Here is a 22,259-nt window from a genome sequence, read left to right on the forward strand (position 1 = left end):
TACTGTCTCTTTCAACAGCTTCAATCATTTCGCTACTGTCTCTTTCAACAGCTTCAATCATTTCGAACGCTTCCTCTTCAGAATCTGAGACAATCAACACATCATCAATATAGACCACCGCATAGGTATTAACTAAATTTCCCAGGGCTCGGACTATGCCACGCTGAAAAACAGATGACGCATTCTTTAATCCGAACAGCATTGCCAAAAAGTCATATTGACCTTCAGGGGTCACAAAAGCTGTTCTCTCAACAGAATCGGGGTGAATTGGCACCTGGTAAAAACCACTGGCCATATCCAAACTGGAAAAATATTTCCTGCCACGTAAGCGATAAATCTGGTCTGATATTAACGACAAGGGATACTTATCTGACACTGTATTTGCGTTCAATTCACGATAGTCAATACAAAGCCCATTTGAATATTTGGCCAATTTAGCATTAAGTTTCGATTTATCACTAGCAATTGAGTCGACCTTATTTAACATGCTATCGTCATTTATCGATAATACCGTTTGTGTTTTGTAAATATCGAACCTGTTACTTTTTCACATTACTCCAAAACCAAGCTTAAAAATATCTTGCCCAATCATCATATCGTATTTAAGCCATTTCTTATCAACTACGTGAAATAACAATTCGAAATTGAATTCAGAAATTTTTACAGTGAACAGAATTTGCAAATTACTCTTGACAACATTGTCGCCTATGCCTCTCAAAACTACAAGATTATGGCGTCTCTTCTCGCTAATTGTCTCTTTTATTAACGAGCATTCGGAACGAGAATCAAAGAAAAATAGAAACCGCTCACCAAACTATATTGCTGTCCCATTCTGCTGAATTACCGCACACGTGTCGATTGTCTATTTCTTCACTTCACAACCTTGGGAGATATTCCGTTTTTCCTATTCTTTATTTCTGTAACCCATAGAGGCCCCTCCTCAATCTCACTCACATTCGAAATCAGTCTTAAGTTGAAAGTTATAAAGTAAAGTTCAATTAGTCTTAAACCGATATTCAATAAAACCAAAAACGAATTTATTCAGTGTTTCATTTATTTCGGAGTTGATCCTAGTTTACGGATCATGTGTTCGACTTGGAAAATAAAAACTATTTAACTTTCAGCGTTGATCTTAGTTTAAATACGGATCATTTGTTCGGCTCAATTAAAAAACTATATAACTGGCGCAGTCGGTAGGATTTTTAATTCCTGTAATCTGTGTTATCCGCCAAAGAACTAACGTAGTGTTACTGTGAAAGTGAAGTGATGGCCATTAATACGCCTACACTTAAAAGATCAGTGAGACACATCTGTTTAAACAACAGTGAACTTCCAACATTTACCGGAGCTATAAATCCAGAAATTTTTTTTTGGTTACTCCGAACAAGTGGAAAATTTGTGGAATTGCAGGAAAATAACAAAATAAAAAAAAACCTAAAACTAAATATATTAAGGAATTACCAAATAAGTGAAAAATTAAAATCTAAGTGAAACAAAACATAAGGAAGTAAACCCAAATCAATCAGTTACAAAAAAAAAAAAAAAAATTTTTAATACGAACTATTAAATAAGTGCATATAAAACAAAACTATATACACTCAAAGAAAATATATATCTTGTTGGGTCATGCAGCCGCCAAAACTGTGCAGTAGACTAATCTCATACTTGTTAATATTTAAGCCAAATTAGTCAGTGGTAGCAGTTGGGATGCCCATAGTCCAAACCGCTGCTCTCGCACGCATTTATCTGTACGGCGCTCATCCCTTGTTTGTTGTTGTTAGCTACCTACGTTAAGCTTCCGCGCTGCACTTCGGCTGCCTGCCCGCCAGTTGCCAATTCTTGGTGTTTCGGAAAAGACCAAACTTACGCATTCAATTATCGCTATCGTAAAAGAATAACAATTCGCAAAATAGAAACTGTCGTAATAAAAACAAACTTTCTTCGGTTTTTTATTATTCGCAACAGCTATTGAAAAAGCTCAATAGCTAAACATTTGGTGACCCCGACGTGATCGTGTTAATTTGCATGCATTAATTAATGCACTTATCCCGTTTATAAATAAATATAAATATATTAAATCGCAATCGGTTGGACAAGTGAGTGGAGATTTCGGTGATAGTGGCTGTGTTTAAGCGAGCTAGCATTGCATATATTCATACATTGCTACATATATCGTTGCGTGCATTGACCCCGCTTCCATTTTCGGCATCTATTTTGTGCTCATCTTCCCGCTGAACCGAATCAAAGGCGATTTGTTGCTATGCCCGCTGAAGGTGAAAAAAACAGGGTGACCTTTTTAAAGCGCAAAGCCAACGCGCTGTTCAGCAGGTTGCAGAGGCTACAAACGTCGCTGTCTAATGAGACGCTAAGCGGATACGACGAACCCACTCTTACGGTGAGGCTGGAGCAGATCGATGAGCTGCAAAGTGCCTTCAATGTTTTGCATACAGAACTGGAGGAATTGGACTTCGACGAAATTGGCAGTGAAATGAGCGAGTCTTTCGATGAATTCATCGTTGAATTCAAGGCTAGTGTGCGCGCGGAAATAGCCAAACGCAATGTGCATTTCGCGCCGCACTCAACGCTTGCGGAAGGTGTTGTGCCCCACCAGTGTAGTGGTCCTCAAACGCGGCCAACGTTTGGCGAAGGCTACGCAAACTGGGTGGATTTTTACTCCGTGTTCACGAGCATAATCGACAGCCATCCGGACCTCTCCAACATTGAGAAATTTCAACATCTGCGGTCATGTTTGAGGGATTCAGCGCTGGAAACTATCCGATCATTGGAGATTTCAAACAGCAATTACGAAGCGGCTTTAGAGTTGCTTCAAAAAAGGTTTGATAACCGGAGTCTCGTTTTTTAGGCGCACATCACCGAGATTCTGGGCTTAAAGGTAGTACGGAATGGGTCAGTGGCATCGCTTCGGGAATTGTCGGACAAGTTTAACGCTCACATTCGTGCGTTGAAGGGTTTGGGCACCACTGAGCAAATCGCTGGCTGCATCATAGTTCAAGTGCTGCTGCAAAAGCTGGATGCGGCGAGCCAAGCTAAGTGGGAGGAGCGCTTGGAGGATCCGGTCTTTGCCAACCATTCCGTGGGAATCGATGGCTGCATTCCTGGAGCAGCGATGTAGGACTTTGGAGGCTACCACCCAAAATTCTCTTGGTTGCATGCTTTGCCATAGTGCAGAGCATGCCATATACTATTGCCCACAATTTAGAGACTTAGCGCCAGTAGATCGTCTGCGCGAGGCAAAGAGACTAGCACTTTGCCTAAATTGCCTAAAGGCAGGTCATCAGCAATGCAGCTCGAGCCTGTGGAATCAGGCATCTTACGCTGTTCCATCTGGATGGTCCGCCTTCCTCGCAGCCACATGTACCGGTGTCTTCAAGCTCCCACACTGAGACTTCTGCCCCGCTTTCGACTTCTTCTACTCTAATTGCCCAGGATCTCGGTAGTGACCTTGTGCTGCTAGCCACAGCAACCGTTCTAGTGCAGAATCGGTCGGGACTGTTCGTTCCCTGCAGGTCCTTGTTAGATTCTGGCTCTCAACGGCACTTGATCACCTCTCGGTTTGCAAATCAACTGCAACTTAAGAGGTCGAGGTCGTCCGGCTCCGTCACTGGAATCGGGGATTCCAATTTCGCGACTGATGGATTCTCGGTAGGAATTGCGATTCGGTCTGTCACTTCGGACTTCTCAACGAGCATAACAGCAGTTATCGCTCCCAATATCACCAATCGCCAGCCAAGTTCTAATGTGGACATTGGGGACTGGAAGATTCCAGAAAACCTGCAGCTCGCCGACCCGGAATTTCATAAAGCTCAGCGTGTTGACATGTTAATAGGAGCTAGCCTGTTTTATGAGCTGCTGTGCGTAGGTCAGATAAAGTTGTTGCCAGGACTGTCCCTGCTTCAAAAACTCGTCTGGGCTGGGCTGGGTTGTGTCTGGAGGCCGCGCGCGCCCTTGCGTTAGCGCCTTAATAGCTTCACGCGTTCCTTCTTCAGCCAGCAAGGAAAACATATTTGTGGCAAAAAGGGTTGCTGCCATTCAGGAGCTGACAGATGTCCCGACTTGGCGTTATGTTCCAACAGCTTTAAATCCGGCTGACATCTTATCCAGAGGATCCCTGCCGTCTGAGCTTAGCGAATCGTCACTCTGGGTGCATGGACACGCCTATCTTACGGAGCCTGAAAGAGATTGGCCAAAAGCTGTTTGTCCTGACAAGCCGGTGCTTGAGCTTCGTCAAAGTGTGTTCATCGTAAAATCGCAGTGCGTGGATGTAATTGCTAGCTCCAAATTTGCAAATTCTTACCCCTCACTGCAATGAGTGTTTGCATACATTTACAAATTTTGTAATGGAATTCGTCATCCTGGGCTCACCGTCGCACACATTCAAGAGGGTACTCATATGATGCTGCGGTTGGTCCAGCGCGCGCATTTATGGGAGGCCCTGCAGTCCCTAAAAACGCTGGGAAGAGTTTCCTCGTCTAGTCCCATATCATCGTTCTCGCCGTTCCTGGATCAATTTGGACTTCTTAGAGTAGGCGGTCGCCTCCGGAATTCGTCATTGGACTTTGATGGCCGCCACCCGAAAATCCTTCCAAGGTCTCATCCGGTGACTCTAGCAATTATCTCGCATTACCATGAAAGCAATCTTCATGCCGGACCTCGAGCTCTTCTGGGTGCAATTCGATCCCAATATTGGCCTATTGGGGGGAGGAAGACGGTTACCAAGGCCGTGAACAGGTGCATCAGATGTTTTCGGATTAAGCCGCGGCTGATAGAGCACATAATAGCGGACCTTCCCAGGGAGCGCTTGGAAGGATCTTACGCTTTTGAGATTGCTAGTATAGACTTCTGTGGACCCTTCTCTCACAAGTCGGATACTCGCAACAAGCCCGCGGTTAAATGCTACGTCTGCGTATTTAGATGCTTTGCAACCACGGCAGTGCACCTGGAGCTGATCAAGGATCTCTCGACAGTTGCTTTTCTGTGCGGACTCAAGAGGTTCATATGCACCCGGCGGAAGCCGAAGCAAATTTGGTCAGACAACGCCACCAACAATGTCGGCGGCAAAAATGAACTTCTGGAACTTCGAAGGTTATTTCTCAGCAGCGAGCATCAAGGCTCCGTTCAGAATTTTTGCCTTTCGGAGATGATTGACTGGCGGTTCATCCCTCCACGGTCGCCCCATTTCGGTGGACTTTGCGAAGCAGCGGTGAAAACGGACAAACATCATTTCTACCGCGCTGTGGTTCCCATTTCAGAGAACCCTGCCGATCTGGATGTCCTCACTCCGGAGATGGCCTTTGGCGAGAGTCATGCAGTTGATTCCTGGCAGAGACGGCATCGCTCGAGTTGCAGAGTTGAGGACCGCGTCTGGAGTAATAAGGCGGGCAGTGAACAAGCTGTGTCTGCTTCCCCTTGAGGACTCTGTTGGAAGCCAAGCTTCCAACGGGGGGAGGATGTTGGGTCATGCAGCCGCCAAAACTGTGCAGTAGACTAATCTCATACTCTTTAATATTGTAAGCCAAATTAGTCAGTGGAAGCAGTTGCGATGCCAATAGAGCAAACCGCTGTTCTCGCACGCATTTATCTGTACGGCGCTCATTCCTTGTTCTTTTTGTATCTACCTACGTTAAGCTTGGGCGCTGCATTTCGGCTGTCTGTCCCGCCAGTTGCCAATTCTTCGTGTTTCGGAAAAGACTAAACTTGTGCATTCGATATAGCTCTTTGTCGGCCCTAGCTGCCTTAAACAATTCGCAAAATAAACAGTGTCGTAATATAAACAAACTTTCTTCGGCTTTTTATTATTCGCAACAGCTATTGAAAAAGCTCAATAGCTAAACATTGGTGACCCCGACGTGATCGTGTTAATTTGCATGCATTAATTAATGCACTTATCTCGTTTATAAATAAATATAAATACATTAAATCGCAATCGGATGGACAAGTGAGTGGTGATTTCGGTGATAGTGGCTGTGCTTAAGCGAGCTAGCATTACATATATATGTCGGAGCACAATTATTATTTTCCATTTCACGCAGCGAGTTTCGAAGGCACCGAAGGTCTACACACAATTAATTTGTGTCACTCATTTCTTCTCCGTGCTAACCTTCGAACACACTCGGCGATAGCGACCACACGCTGCCGCCGCGCTGAAACGGGAGATGCCAAATCTACAAAAATACAGCCGACCAATACCAACGCAGTATGCAATAATGCAATATGATGAACTACCAATGATTTCCCCAAAATGATGAAATTACTATTCTTCTGGAATATTCTAACACATAATGCAATATGATGAAATACCATTGATTTCCCAAAATGATGGAATTACTATTCTTGTGAAATATTCTAGAACATACACTAGCTTACAAAAGTATGCGCCGACACGGCCATCCTGACCTTTTCACGTCCTCGTGAAATATTACCAAAATGATTCGTTCTCTATAATTATATTGTAAAACTAATTTTACATCATTTAAAAAAAACAAAATATTAGCAAATTGACAAATCAAATTTAAATTTCCAATACAAACTTCTTTTCTTTAACATAATTCATTCTCTTCATATTCCTATCTAATGCGCAACACGCCATGATCAAGACATTTTCCTTGCACTTGTGCTTACATTATAATTACAAATTCCATTATTAGCCCTTCAGGCATCCATACTGTCTCTTTCAACAGCTTCACTCATTTCGCTACTGTCTCTTTTAACAGCTTCAATCATTTCGATACTGTCTCTTTCAACAGCTTCAATCATTTCGCTACTGCCTCTTTCAACAGCTTCAATCATTTCGAACGCTTCCTCTTCAGAATCTGAGACAATCAACACATCATCAATATAGACCACCGCATTGGTATTAACTAAATTTCCCAGGGCTCGGACTATGCCACGCTGAAAAACAGATGACGCATTCTTTAATCCGAACAGCATTGCCAAAAAGTCATATTGACCTTCAGGCGTCACAAAAGCTGTTCTCTCAACAGAATCGGGGTGAATTGGCACCTGATAAAAACCACTGGCCATATCCAAACTGGAAAAATATTTCCTGCCACGTAAGCGATAAATCTGGTCTGATATTAACGACAAGGGATACTTATCTGACACTGTATTTGCGTTCAATTCACGATAGTCAATACAAAGCCCATTTGAATATTTGGCCAATATAGCATTAAGTTTCGATTTATCACTAGCAATTGAGTCGACCTTATTTAACATGCTATCGTCATTTATCGATAATACCGTTTGTGTTTTGTAAATATCGAACCTGTTACTTTTTCACATTACTCCAAAACCAAGCTGAAAAATATCTTGCCCAATCATCATATCGTATTTAAGCCATTTCTTATCAACTACGTGAAATAACAATTGAAGATTGAATTCAGAAATTTTTACAGTGAACAGAATTTGCAAATTACTCTTGACAACATTGTCGCCTATGCCTCTCAAAACTACAAGATTATGGCGTCTCTTCTCGCTAATTGTCTCTTTTATTAACGAGCATTCGGAACGAGAATCAAAGAAAAATGGAAACCGCTCACCAAACTATATTGCTGTCCCATTCTGCTGAATTACCGCACACGTGTCGATTGTCTATTTCTTCACTTCACAACCTTGGGAGATATTCCGTTTTTCCTATTCTTTATTTCTGTAACCCATAGAGGCCCCTCCTCAATCTCACTCACATTCGAAATCAGTCTTAAGTTGAAAGTTATAAAGTAAAGTTCAATTAGTCTTAAACCGATATTCAATAAAACCAAAAACGAATTTATTCAGTGTTTCATTTATTTCGGAGTTGATCCTAGTTTACGGATCATGTGTTCGACTTGGAAAATAAAATCTATTTAACTTTCAGCGTTGATCTTAGTTTAAATACGGATCATTTGTTCGGCTCAATTAAAAAACTATATAACTGGCGCAGTCGGTAGGATTTTTAATTCCTGTAATCTGTGTTATCCGCCAAAGAACTAACGTAGTGTTACTGTGAAAGTGAAGTGATGGCCATTAATACGCCTACACTTAAAAGATCAGTGAGACACATCTGTTTAAACAACAGTGAACTTCCAACATTTACCGGAGCTATAAATCCAGAAATTTTTTTTGGTTACTCCGAACAAGTGGAAAATTTGTGGAATTGCAGGAAAATAAAAAAATAAAAAAAAAACCTAAAACTAAATAATTAAGGAATCACCAAATAAGTGAAAAATTAAAATCTAAGTGAAACAAAACATAAGGAAGTAAACCCAAATCAATCAGTTACAAAAAAAAAAAAAAAAAAAAATTTAATACGAACTATTAAATAAGTGCATATAAAACAAAACTATATACACTCAAAGAAAATATATATCTTGTTGGGTCATGCAGCCGCCAAAACTGTGCAGTAGACTTATCTCATACTTGTTAATATTTAAGCCAAATTAGTCAGTGGTAGCAGTTGGGATGCCCATAGTCCAAACCGCTGCTCTCGCACGCATTTATCTGTACGGCGCTCATCCCTTGTTTGTTGTTGTTAGCTACCTACGTTAAGCTTGCGCGCTGCACTTCGGCTGCCTGCCCGCCAGTTGCCAATTCTTCGTGTTTCGGAAAAGACCAAACTTACGCATTCAATTATCGCTATCGTAAAAGAATAACAATTCGCAAAATAAAAACTGTCGTAATAAAAACAAACTTTCTTCGGTTTTTTATTATTCGCAACAGCTATTGAAAAAGCTCAATAGCTAAACATTTGGTGACCCCGACGTGATTGTGTTAATTTGCATGCATTAATTAATGCACTTATCCCGTTTATAAATAAATATAAATATATTAAATCGCAATCGGTTGGACAAGTGAGTGGAGATTTCGGTGATAGTGGCTGTGTTTAAGCGAGCTAGCATTGCATATATTCATACATTGCTACATATATCGTTGCGTGCATTGACCCCGCTTCCATTTTCGGCATCTATTTTGTGCTCATCTTCCCGCTGAACCGAATCAAAGGCGATTTGTTGCTATGCCCGCTGAAGGTGAAAAAAACAGGGTGACCTTTTTAAAGCGCAAAGCCAACGCGCTGTTCAGCAGGTTGCAGAGGCTACAAACGTCGCTGTCTAATGAGACGCTAAGCGGATACGACGAACCCACTCTTACGGTGAGGCTGGAGCAGATCGATGAGCTGCAAAGTGCCTTCAATGTTTTGCATACAGAACTGGAGGAATTGGACTTCGACGAAATTGGCAGTGAAATGAGCGAGTCTTTCGATGAATTCATCGTTGAATTCAAGGCTAGTGTGCGCGCGGAAATAGCCAAACGCAATGTGCATTTCGCGCCGCACTCAACGCTTGCGGAAGGTGTTGTGCCCCACCAGTGTAGTGGTCCTCAAACGCAGCCGCGGCCGAGGCCGATGCCGTTGCCGCCCGTGCAGCTGCCAACGTTTGGCGAAGGCTACGCAAACTGGGTGGATTTTTACTCCGTGTTCACGAGCATAATCGACAGCCATCCGGACCTCTCCAACATTGAGAAATTTCAACATCTGCGGTCATGTTTGAGGGATTCAGCGCTGGAAACTATCCGATCATTGGAGATTTCAAACAGCAATTACGAAGCGGCTTTAGAGTTGCTTCAAAAAAGGTTTGATAACCGGAGTCTCGTTTTTCAGGCGCACATCACCGAGATTCTGGGCTTAAAGGTAGTACGGAATGGGTCAGTGGCATCGCTTCGGGAATTGTCGGACAAGTTTAACGCTCACATTCGTGCGTTGAAGGGTTTGGGCACCACTGAGCAAATCGCAAAAGCTGGATGAGGCGAGCCAAGCTAAGTGGGAGGAGCGCTTGGAGGATCCGGTCTTTGCCAACCATTCCGTGGGAATCGATGGCTGCATTCCTGGAGCAGCGATGTAGGACTTTGGAGGCCGTGGATTGTGCCATGGCAACCTATGCGCCAGGCGTTCAGGTGGGCAGAAATCGCTCGACGCTAGTTGCTACCACCCAAAATTCTCTTGGTTGCATGCTTTGCCATAGTGCAGAGCATGCCATATATTATTGCTCGCAATTTAGAGACTTAGCGCCAGTAGATCGGCTGCGCGAGGCAAAGAGACTAGCACTTTGCCTATATTGCCTAAAGACAGGTCATCAGCTACGGCAATGCAGCTCGAGCCGCTGCCGCACCTGTGGAATCAGGCATCATACGCTGCTCCATCTGGATGGTCCGCCTTCCTCGCAGCCACATGTTCCGGTGTCTTCAAGCTCCCACACTGAGACTTCTGCCCCGCTTTCGACTTCTTCTACTCTAATTGCCCAGGATCTCGGTAGTGACCTTGTGCTGCTAGCCACAGCAACCGTTCTAGTGCAGAATCGGTCGGGACTGTTCGTTCCCTGCAGGGCCTTGTTAGATTCTGGCTCTCAACTGCACTTGGTCACCTCTCGGTTTGCAAATCAACTGCAACTCAAAAGGTCGAGGTCGTCCGGCTCCGTCACTGGAATCGGGGATTCCAATTTCGCGACTGATGGATTCTCGGTAGGAATTGCGATTCGGTCTGTCGCTTCGGATTTCTCAACAAGCATAACAGCAGTTATCGCTCCCAATATCACGGATCGCCAGCCAAGTTTTAATGTGGACATTGGGGACTGGAAGATTCCAGAAAACCTGCAGCTCGCCGACCCGGATTTTTATAAAGCTCAACGTGTTGACCTGTTAATAGGAGCTAGCCTGTTTTATGAGCTGCTGTGCGTAGGCCAGATAAAGTGGTTGCCAGGACTGCCCCTGCTTCAAAAAACTCGTCTGGGCTGGGTCGTGTCTGGAGGCTGCGCGCGCCCTTGCGGTAGCGCCTTAATAGCTTCACGCGTTCCTTCTTCAGCCAGCAAGGAAAGCAGGATTGATGTTGAACTTGATTCACTTCTGCAGCGCTTTTGGGATGTAGAAAATTGTCCCGGCCCAATAGTTCAAGCCACTAAGGAGGAGCTAGATTGCGAGGCCCACTTTGTTAAAAATTACACCCGACTGCCAGCTGCCGCTAAAACTCCATTTGGACTCTTTAGGAGATTCCTATCCTCAGGCTTTGCGGAGATTCTTGTCGCTGGAAAGGAAGCTTACAAAGCACCCTGGCTTGAGGGTTAAATATGCGGCGTTCATGAAGGAATATCGTGATCTGGGACATATGTCGCCTGTGCCCGCCTCCGAAGTCAGCTCGTGTCGATATTTTTTGCCACATCATTGCGTCATGAAGGAGGATAGCACTACCACCAAGCTTCGCGTTGTCTTTGACGGATCAGCTGCCACTTCCACTGGTTACTCGCTTAACGATGTGTTAATAGCTGGCCCGGTCATCCAGCCCAAGCTATTTCACATCCTGATTCGATTTCGCTCACACCCAGTTGCCGTTACAGGAGACATATGTAAAATGTACCGATGTGTAAAGGTCGCGCAAGAAGATAGCTATTTGCAGTGCATTGTATGGAGGGACTCCCCGATCGATGACCTTCAAGTATACAAACTCGATACAGTTACCTACGGCACCAAACCAGCCTCCTTCTTGTCCGTAAGGGCTATGCAGCAGTTGTCAATCGATGAGCAGGCATCGTTTCCCATTGGATCAGAAATCCTTCGGCGTGATTTCTACGTGGATGATCTTATCTCCGGCTCAGGCACGGTAAAGGATGCTATCAGCATAATGCAACAGACGACTGGCATTCTTGCGAAGGGCAAGCTCAAGCTAAGGAAATGGTGCTCTAACATTCCGCTTGTGCTGGAGGGTGTGCCCGCCGAAGACAAGGAGTCATTCATGAAGTTTGAAGATGGTAGCGATTTCACCAAAACTTTAGGTCTCGCTTGGGATCCCGCCTCCGACCAGCTATTGTTTTCGTTCTCTGCCTTTCAGTCGCCACTGAGACCCTGCAGGCGCTCTGTTTTGTCTGCGATCGCTAAATTTTACGATCCTCTCGGCCTGGTCGGTCCGGTAATTACAAGATGTAAAATCTTTGTTGAGCTATTGAGCTTTTTCAATAGCTGTTGAGAATAATAAAAAACCGAAAAAGTTTTGTTTTTACTACGACAGTTTTATTTTGCGAAATAGCGATAGCGACAATAAGTAAGTAACTCTTTTCCGAAGCACGACGAATTTGCAACTGGCGGGCAGGCAGCCGAAATGCAGCGCCCAAGCTTAGCGTAGGTAGCTAACAACAACAAAGGAATGAGCGCCGCACAGATAAATGCGTGCGAGAGCAGCGGTTTGCACTATGGGCATGCTACTGCTAATTTGGCTTAAATATTAACAAGTTTGACATTAGTCTACTGCCCAATTTTGGCGGCTGCATGACCCAACATCCTCCCCCCGTTGGAAGCTTGTGTTCCAACAGAGTCCTCAAGGGGAAGCAGACACAGCTTGTTCACTGCCCGTCTTATTACTCCAGACGCGGTCCTCAATTCTGCAACTCGAGCGACGCCGTCTCTGCCAGGAATTAACTGCATGACTCTCGCCAAAGGCCATCTCATTGGGGGTAGATTCTCGTCCTTAACAAGAACGACGTTGTCCACGGCTACGCCAGGCTTTGGGGTGCGCCACTTGGAACGCTGCTGGAGCAACGTCAAGTACTCTTCCTTCCATCGCGACCAAAATATTTGCTGAAGAAAGGAGATGCGCTGCCAAGAGTCAAGCCGATTATAGTTTAGGCCCGTTATATCTGGCTCGTCAAACGATGAAGGCGGACCACCATTGAGAAAATGCGCCGGAGTGAGGACATCTAGATCGGCAGGGTTCTCTGAAATGGGAACTAAAGGTCTGGAGTTAATAACTGCCGAGATGTGGCACACCAGCGTCCTCAGCTCGTCGAAGGTCAGAACCGCCGTACCCACAGCGCGGTAGAAATGATGTTTGGCCGTTTTCACCGCTGCCTCCCAAAGTCCACCGAAATGGGGCGACCGTGGAGGGATGAACCGCCAGTCAATCGTCTCCGAAAGGCAAAAATTCTGAACGGAGCCTTGATGCTCGCTGCTGAGAAATAACCTTCGAAGCTCCAGAAGTTCATTTTTGGCGCCGACAAAGTTGGTGGCGTTGTCTGACCAAATTTGCTTCGGCTTCCGCCGGGTGCATATGAACCTCTTGAGTCCGCACAGAAACGCAGCTGTCGAGAGATCCTTGATCAGCTCCAGGTGCACTGCCTTGGTTGCAAAGCATATAAACACGCAGACGTAGCATTTAACAGCGGGCTTGTTGCGACTATCCGACTTGTGAAAGAAGGGTCCACAGAAGTCTATACCAGTCACCTCAAAAGCATGAGATCCTTCCAAGCGCTCCTTGGGAAGGTCCGCCATTATGTGCTCTATCAGCCGCGGCTTACTCCGGAAACATCTGATGCACCTGTTCACGGCCTTGGTAACCGTCTTCCTCCCCCCAATAGGCCAATATTGGGATCGAATTGCACCCAGAAGAGCCCGAGGTCCGGCATGAAGATTGCTTTCATGGTAATGCGAGATAATTGCTAGAGTCACCGGATGGGACCTTGGAAGGATTTTCGGGTGGCGGCCATCAAAGTCCAACGACGAATTCCGAAGGCGACCGCCTACTCTAAGAAGTCCAAATTGATCCAGGAACGGCGAGAGCGATGATATGGGACTAGACGAGGAAACTCTTCCCAGCGTTTTTAGGGACAGCAGGTCCTCCCATAAATTCGCGCGCTGCACCAACCGCAGCATCATATGAGTACCCTCTTGAAGGTGTGCGACGGTGAGCCCAGGATGACGAATTCCATTACAAAATTTGTAAATGTATGCAAATACTCGTTGCAGTGAGGGGAAAGAATTTGCGAATTTGGAGCTAGCAATTACATCCACGTACGGCGACTTTACGATGAACACACTTCGACGAAGCTCAAGCACCGGTTTGTCAGGACAAACAGCTGTTGGCCAATCTCTTTCAGGCTCCGTAAGATAGGCGGGTCCATGCGACCAGAGTGACGATTCGCTAAGCTCAGACGGCAGGGATCCTCTGGATAAGATGTCAGCCGGATTTAACGCTGTTGGAACATACCGCCAAGCCGTGACATCTGTCAGCTCCTGAATGGCAGCAACCCTATTTGCCACAAATATGTTGAACCTGGCGGGCTCATCTCGGATCCAGGAAAGTGCCACCGTCGAGTCGCACCAACAATAGTAGCGTCCTTTAAATACTTTCAAGCCAACTATTTCCCTCATGATTTTAGCCAGAAGATCCGCACCACAAAGCTCCAGCTTTGGTACTGTTATGGTCTTCAACGGAGCTATGCGCGACTTCGAACAAAGCAAATGGCTAAAACTTTGATTCCCTTTAGAAACCACATAAACGCAGGCTCCATAGGCATCAATGCTTGCATCACAAAACCCATGCACCTCAAGATCAGACTCTGCGCTAAACACAAACCGAGGGAAACTAACATGACTTATTATTTCAAAACTGCGACATATATCAAGCCATTTCGTGTTATGAGTTTCCGGGAGGCTTTCATCCCAGGACAGCTTTTCCTTGCAGAGCTGCTGCAAAAAGATTTTACACCTTGTAATTACCGGACCGACCAGGCCGAGAGGATCGTAAAATTTAGCGATCGCAGACAAAACAGAGCGCCTGCAGGGTCTCAGTGGCGACTGAAAGGCAGAGAACGAAAACAATAGCTGGTCGGAGGCGGGATCCCAAGCGAGACCTAAAGTTTTGGTGAAATCGCTACCATCTTCAAACTTCATGAATGACTCCTTGTCTTCGGCGGGCACACCCTCCAGCACAAGCGGAATGTTAGAGCACCATTTCCTTAGCTTGAGCTTGCCCTTCGCAAGAATGCCAGTCGTCTGTTGCATTATGCTGATAGCATCCTTTACCGTGCCTGAGCCGGAGATAAGATCATCCACGTAGAAATCACGCCGAAGGATTTCTGATCCAATGGGAAACGATGCCTGCTCATCGATTGACAACTGCTGCATAGCCCTTACGGACAAGAAGGAGGCTGGTTTGGTGCCGTAGGTAACTGTATCGAGTTTGTATACTTGAAGGTCATCGATCGGGGAGTCCCTCCATACAATGCACTGCAAATAGCTATCTTCTTGCGCGACCTTTACACATCGGTACATTTTACATATGTCTCCTGTAACGGCAACTGGGTGTGAGCGAAATCGAATCAGGATGTGAAATAGCTTGGGCTGGATGACCGGGCCAGCCATTAACACATCGTTAAGCGAGTAACCAGTGGAAGTGGCAGCTGATCCGTCAAAGACAACGCGAAGCTTGGTGGTAGTGCTATCCTCCTTCATGACGCAATGATGTGGCAAAAAATATCGGCACGAGCTGACCTCGGAGGCGGGCACAGGCGACATATGTCCCAGATCACGATACTCCTTCATGAACGCCGCATATTTAACCCTCAAGCCAGGGTGCTTTGTAAGCTTCCTTTCCAGCGACAAGAATCTCCGCAAAGCCTGAGGATAGGAATCTCCTAAAGAGTCCAAATGGAGTTTTAGCGGCAACCGTACCGAGTAATCGCCAGCTGGCAGTCGGGTGTAATTTTTAACAAAGTGGGCCTCGCAATCTAGGTCCTCCTTAGTGGCTTGAACTATTGGGCCGGGACAATTTTCTACATCCCAAAAGCGCTGCAGAAGTGAATCAAGTTCAACATCAATCCTGCTTTCCTTGCTGGCTGAAGAAGGAACGCGTGAAGCTATTAAGGCGCTACCGCAAGGGCGCGCGCAGCCTCCAGACACGACCCAGCCCAGACGAGTTTTTTGAAGCAGGGGCAGTCCTGGCAACCACTTTATCTGGCCTACGCACAGCAGCTCATAAAACAGGCTAGCTCCTATTAACAGGTCAACACGTTGAGCTTTATAAAAATCCGGGTCGGCGAGCTGCAGGTTTTCTGGAATCTTCCAGTCCCCAATGTCCACATTAAAACTTGGCTGGCGATCCGTGATATTGGGAGCGATAACTGCTGTTATGCTTGTTGAGAAATCCGAAGCGACAGACCGAATCGCAATTCCTACCGAGAATCCATCAGTCGCGAAATTGGAATCCCCGATTCCAGTGACGGAGCCGGACGACCTCGACCTTTTGAGTTGCAGTTGATTTGCAAACCGAGAGGTGACCAAGTGCAGTTGAGAGCCAGAATCTAACAAGGCCCTGCAGGGAACGAACAGTCCCGACCGATTCTGCACTAGAACGGTTGCAGTGGCTAGCAGCACAAGGTCACTACCGAGATCCTGGGCAATTAGAGTAGAAGAAGTCGAAAGCGGGGCAGAAGTCTCAGTGTGGGAGCTTGAAGACACCGGAACATGTGGCTGCGAGGAAGGCGGATCATCCAGATGGAGCAGCGTATGATGCCTGATTCCACAGGTGCGGCAGCGGCTCGAGCTGCATTGCCGTAGCTGATGACCTGTCCTTAGGCAATTTAGGCAAAGTGCTAGTCTCTTTGCCTCGCGCAGCCGATCTACTGGCGCTAAGTCTCTAAATTGCGAGCAATAATATATGGCATGCTCTGCACTATGGCAAAGCATGCAACCAAGAGAATTTTGGGTGGTAGCAACTAGCGTCGAGCGATTTCTGGCCACCTGAACGCCTGGCGCATAGGTTGCCATGGCGCAATCCACGGCCTCCAAAGTCCTACATCGCTGCTCCAGGAATGCAGCCATCGATTCCCACGACGGAATAAGGTTGGCAAAGACCGGATCCTCCAGGCGCTCCTCCCACTTAGCTTGGCTCGCCGCATCCAGCTTTTGCAGCAGCACTTGCACTATGATGCAGCCAGCGATTTGCTCAGTGGTGCCCAAACCCTTCAACGCACGAATGTGAGCGTTAAACTTGTCCGACAATTCCCGAAGCGATGCCACTGACCCATTCCGTACTACCTTTAAGCCCAGAATCTCGGTAATGTGCGCCTGAAAAACGAGACGCCGGTTATCAAACCTTTTTTGAAGCAACTCTAAAGCCGCTTCGTAATTGCTGTTTGAAATCTCCAATGATCGGATAGTTTCCAGCGCTGAATCCCTCAAACATGACCGCAGATGTTGAAATTTCTCAATGTTGGAGAGGTCCGGATGGCTGTCGATTATGCTCGTGAACACGGAATAAAAATCCGCCCAGTTTGCGTAGCCTCCGCCAAACGTTGGCAGCTGCACAGGAGGCAACGGCGTCGGCCTCGGCCGCGGCTGCGTTTGAGGACCACTACACTGGTGGGGCACAACACCTTCCGCAAGCGTTGAGTGCGGCGCGAAATGCACATTGCGTTTGGCTATTTCCGCGCGCACACTAGCCTTGAATTCAACGATGAATTCATCGAAAGACTCGCTCATTTCACTGCCAATTTCGTCGAAGTCCAATTCCTCCAGTTCTGTATGCAGAACATTGAAGGCACTTTGCAGCTCATCAATATGCTCCAACCTCACCGTGAGAGTGTATTCGTCGTATCCGCTTAGCGTCTCATTAGACAGCGACGTTTGTAGCCTCTGCAACCTGCTGAACAGCGCATTGGCTTTGCGCTTCAAAAAGGTCACCCTGTTTTTTTCACCTTCAGCGGGCATCGCAACAAATCGCTTTTGATTCGGTTCAGCGGGAAGATGAGCACAAAATAGAGGCCGAAAATGCAAGCGGGGTCAATGCACGTAGCTATATGTAGCAATGTTTGTATATACGCAATGCTAGCTCGCTTAAACACAGCCACTATCACCGAAATCTCCACTAACTTGTCCAACCGATTGCGCTTTAATGTATTTATATTTATTTATAAACGCGATAAGTGCATAAATTAATGTATGCAAATTAACACTGATCACGTCGGGGTCACCAAATGTTGAGCTATTGAGCTTTTTCAATAGCTGTTGAGAATAATAAAAAACCGAAAAAGTTTTGTTTTTACTACGACAGTTTTATTTTGCGAAATAGCGATAGCGACAATAAGTAAGTAACTCTTTTCCGAAGCACGACGAATTTGCAACTGGCGGGCAGGCAGCCGAAATGCAGCGCCCAAGCTTAGCGTAGGTAGCTAACAACAACAAAGGAATGAGCGCCGCACAGATAAATGCGTGCGAGAGCAGCGGTTTGCACTATGGGCATGCTACTGCTAATTTGGCTTAAATATTAACAAGTTTGACATTAGTCTACTGCCCAATTTTGGCGGCTGCATGACCCAACAATCTTTTTGCAGCAGCTCTGCAAGGAAAAGCTGTCCTGGGATGAAAGCCTCCCGGAAACTCATAACACGAAATGGCTTGATATATGTCGCAGTTTTGAAATAATAAGTCATGTTAGTTTCCCTCGGTTTGTGTTTAGCGCAGAGTCTGATCTTGAGGTGCATGGGTTTTGTGATGCAAGCATTGCTACCTATGGAGCCTGCGTTTATGTGGTTTCTAAAGGGAATCAAAGTTTTAGCCATTTGCTTTGTTCGAAGTCGCGCATAGCTCCGTTGAAGACCATAACAGTACCAAAGCTGGAGCTTTGTGGTGCGGATCTTCTGGCTAAAATCATGAGGGAAATAGTTGGCTTGAAAGTATTTAAAGGACGCTACTATTGTTGGTGCGACTCGACGGTGGCACTTTCCTGGAACCGAGATGAGCCCGCCAGGTTCAACATATTTGTGGCAAATAGGGTTGCTGCCATTCAGGAGCTGACAGATGTCACGGCTTGGCGGTATGTTCCAACAGCGTCCGGCTGACATCTTATCCAGAGGATCCCTGCCGTCTGAGCTTAGCGAATCGTCACTCTGGTCGCATGGACCCGCCTATCTTACGGAGCCTGAAAGAGATTGGCCAACAGCTTTGTCCTGACAAACCGGTGCTTGAGCTTCGTCGAAGTGTGTTCATCGTAAAGTCGCCGTACGTGGATGTAATTGCTAGCTCCAAATTCGCAAATTCTTTCCCCTTACTGCAACGAGTATTTGCATACATTTACAAACTTTGTAATGGAATTCGTCATCCTGGGCTCACCGTCGCACACATTCAAGAGGGTACTCATATGATGCTGCGGTTGGTGCAGCGCGCGAATTTATGGGAGGACCTGCAGTCCCTAAAAACGCTGGGAAGAGTTTCCTCGTCTAGTCCCATATCATCGCTCTCGCCGTTCCTGGATCAATTTGGACTTCTTAGAGTAGGCGGTCGCCTCCGGAATTCGTCGTTGGACTTTGATGGCCGCCATCCGAAAATCCTTCCAAGGTCCCATCCGGTGACTCTAGCAATTATCTCGCATTACCATGAAAGCAATCTTCATGCCGGACCTCGGGCTCTTCTGGGTGCAATTCGATCCCAATATTGGCCTATTGGGGGGAGGAAGACGGTTACCAAGGCCGTGAACAGGTGCATCAGATGTTTCCGGAGTAAGCCGCGGCTGATAGAGCACATAATGGCGGAACTTCCCAAGGAGCGCTTGGAAGGATCTCATGCTTTTGAGGTGACTGGTATAGACTTCTGTGGACCCTTCTTTCACAAGTCGGATAGTCGCAACAAGCCCGCTGTTAAATGCTACGTCTGCGTGTTTATATGCTTTGCAACCAAGGCAGTGCACCTGGAGCTGATCAAGGATCTCTCGACAGTTGCTTTTCTGTGCGGACTCAAGAGGTTCATATGCACCCGGCGGAAGCCGAAGCAAATTTGGTCAGACAACGCCACCAACTTTGTCGGCGCCAAAAATGAGCTTCTGGAGCTTCGAAGGTTATTTCTCAGCAGCGAGCATCAAGGCTCCGTTCAGAATTTTTGCCTTTCGGAGACGATTGACTGGCGGTTCATCCCTCCACGGTCGCCCCATTTCGGTGGACTTTGGGAGGCAGCGGTGAAAACGGCCAAACATCATTTCTACCGCGCTGTGGGTACGGCGGTTCTGACCTTCGACGAGCTGAGGACGCTGGTGTGCCACATCTCGGCAGTTATTAACTCCAGACCTTTAGTTCCCATTTCAGAGAACCCTGCCGATCTAGATGTCCTCACTCCGGCGCATTTTCTCAATGGTGGTCCGCCTTCGTCGTTTGACGAGCCAGATATAACGGGCCTAAACTATAATCGGCTTGACTCTTGGCAGCGCATCTCCTTTCTTCAGCAAATATTTTGGTCGCGATGGAAGGAAGAGTACTTGACGTTGCTCCAGCAGCGTTCCAAGTGGCGCACCCCAAAGCCTGGCGCAGCCGTGGACAACGTCGTTCTTGTTAAGGACGAGAATCTACCCCCAATGAGATGGCCTTTGGCGAGAGTCATGCAGTTGATTCCTGGCAGAGACGGCGTCGCTCGAGTTGCAGAATTGAGGACCGCGTCTGGAGTAATAAGACGGGCAGTGAACAAGCTGTGTCTGCTCCCCCTTGAGGACTCTGTTGGAACACAAGCTTCCAACGGGGGGAGGATGTTGGGTCATGCAGCCGCCAAAACTGTGCAGTAGACTAATTTCATACTTGTTAATATTTAAGCCAAATTAGCAGTAGCATGCCCATAGTGCAACCGCTGCTCTCGCGCGCATTTATCTGTACGGCGCTCATTCCTTTGTTGTTGTTAGCTACCTATGTTAAGCTTGGGCGCTGCATTTCGGCTGCCTGCCCGCCAATTGCCTTTTCGTCGCGCTTCGGAAAAGACCAAACTTACTTACTTATTGTCGCTATCGTAAATTATCGCTATTTCGCAAAATAAAAACTGTCGTAATAAAAAACAAACTTTCTTCGGTTTTTTATTATTCGCAACAGCTATTGAAAAAGCTCAATAGCTAAACACACCGGTTCACGTAATCCAACAGCAACTAAGCACTCTTCAGCAGGGCAACTTGCCACTACTACAATATTTCGACGAAGTCGAAAAAAACTCACACTATTGACAAATAAAACACTAATGACGCACGACTCCGTAGCAGCAGCTATATTAAACGAAAAATTTAGAAGCGACGCGCTTCACGTTTTCGTCTCAGGATTAAAAAAATCTCTGAAGTGGGCAGTCTTCCCGGCGCAACCCATAGATCTCCGCTCAGCCTTAGCTCTATCCCAAGAGGCTGAATCAAGCAATGAGAGAGGCTATTTCGAAGCAAATTTTGCGAGACATCTTGAGGAAAAAACCCAAAAACAAAATTCGCAAAAGTCTCAGAATTGGCGTCAGAACGCCCAACAGGCAAAGGAAGAAAATCCTCAAAACAGTTCCAAAAGAACAGAAATGACCAGCAAAACCCAAATAGCGCAAAACAGCGCTTTAACAACCAAAAGTCCCAAGGGCGGGGTCCCGAGCCAATGGAGGTGGATCCCTCCTCGCGCAAAGGACCCAACAAAACCGAAATCATCTACCCCTAGAAGAGAGTAGCGGTGACTACGAGTCACGGTCACAGCATGAAACGACACAGGTTGAGGACGATTTGTCCGAAGTCGAAAGCTCTAATTTTTTAGCGGAAGCTCCCTGCTTCCGTTCATAATAGACTTTATCCTATTATCTGTAATCTTGACTCTCTGCCGCTATTAAAGCAATCGATTTTATCTTTTTTATTACATAACTAGATCCTACTAACACTAATATTTAACATAGTTATTCCACATTATATTAATTTCCTCGTTCCTGTTCTCTTTTTTATATCGCGTCTATATCTTCTCGCGAATCGAGCCGTACGATACACGGCAGCGCCCCTCGGTCGGTTGGGCGGGAGGTGTGGCCGTGGGACCCGTGCGAAAACAAAAAAAAAAAAAAAAAAAAACAATAAGACGAACGGTTGCAGGGCGAATTATCAGACTTCTGATAGACACAGGGGCCTCAAAAAATTATATAAAACCCCTTCCCGAACTGGCACATTGGGTGTCAGTTGACAGCCCTTTCCAAGTCAAATCAATTCATGGGCACACTAAGATCAAGCAGAAATGCCCCATCCACCTTTTCGGTGTAAAGTCCTATTTTTTCATGCTAGAGTCACTTAATGACTTTGATGGCATAATTGGCCTTGACCTGTTAAAACAGATCAATGCCCAAATAGATCTGACAAACAACGTCATTAAACATGACCATGGGATGGAAAAAATTGAGTTCACTAAATGTCAACAGGTGAACCATATTCAAATTAATGACGCAGATGTCCCTCCTGCTATCAGACCCACTTTTGATAGTATGATCAAAAAAATGGTAAATTCATTTGCGGACGTTAACGAGTCCCTACCGTACAACATAAATACGGTTCCCACCATACCAACGGATGACGAATCAGTTTACTCAAAACTGTATCCGTATCCAAAGGGCGTGTCTGACTTTGTCAATGCAGAGGTTAAACAACTTCTAGCGAATGGCATAATACGACCGTCAAAGTCCCCTTACAATAACCCGATATG

This window comes from Drosophila sechellia, chromosome 2L (assembly GCF_004382195.2).
Source record: "Drosophila sechellia strain sech25 chromosome 2L, ASM438219v1, whole genome shotgun sequence".
NCBI classification, from domain to species: domain Eukaryota; kingdom Metazoa; phylum Arthropoda; class Insecta; order Diptera; family Drosophilidae; genus Drosophila; species Drosophila sechellia.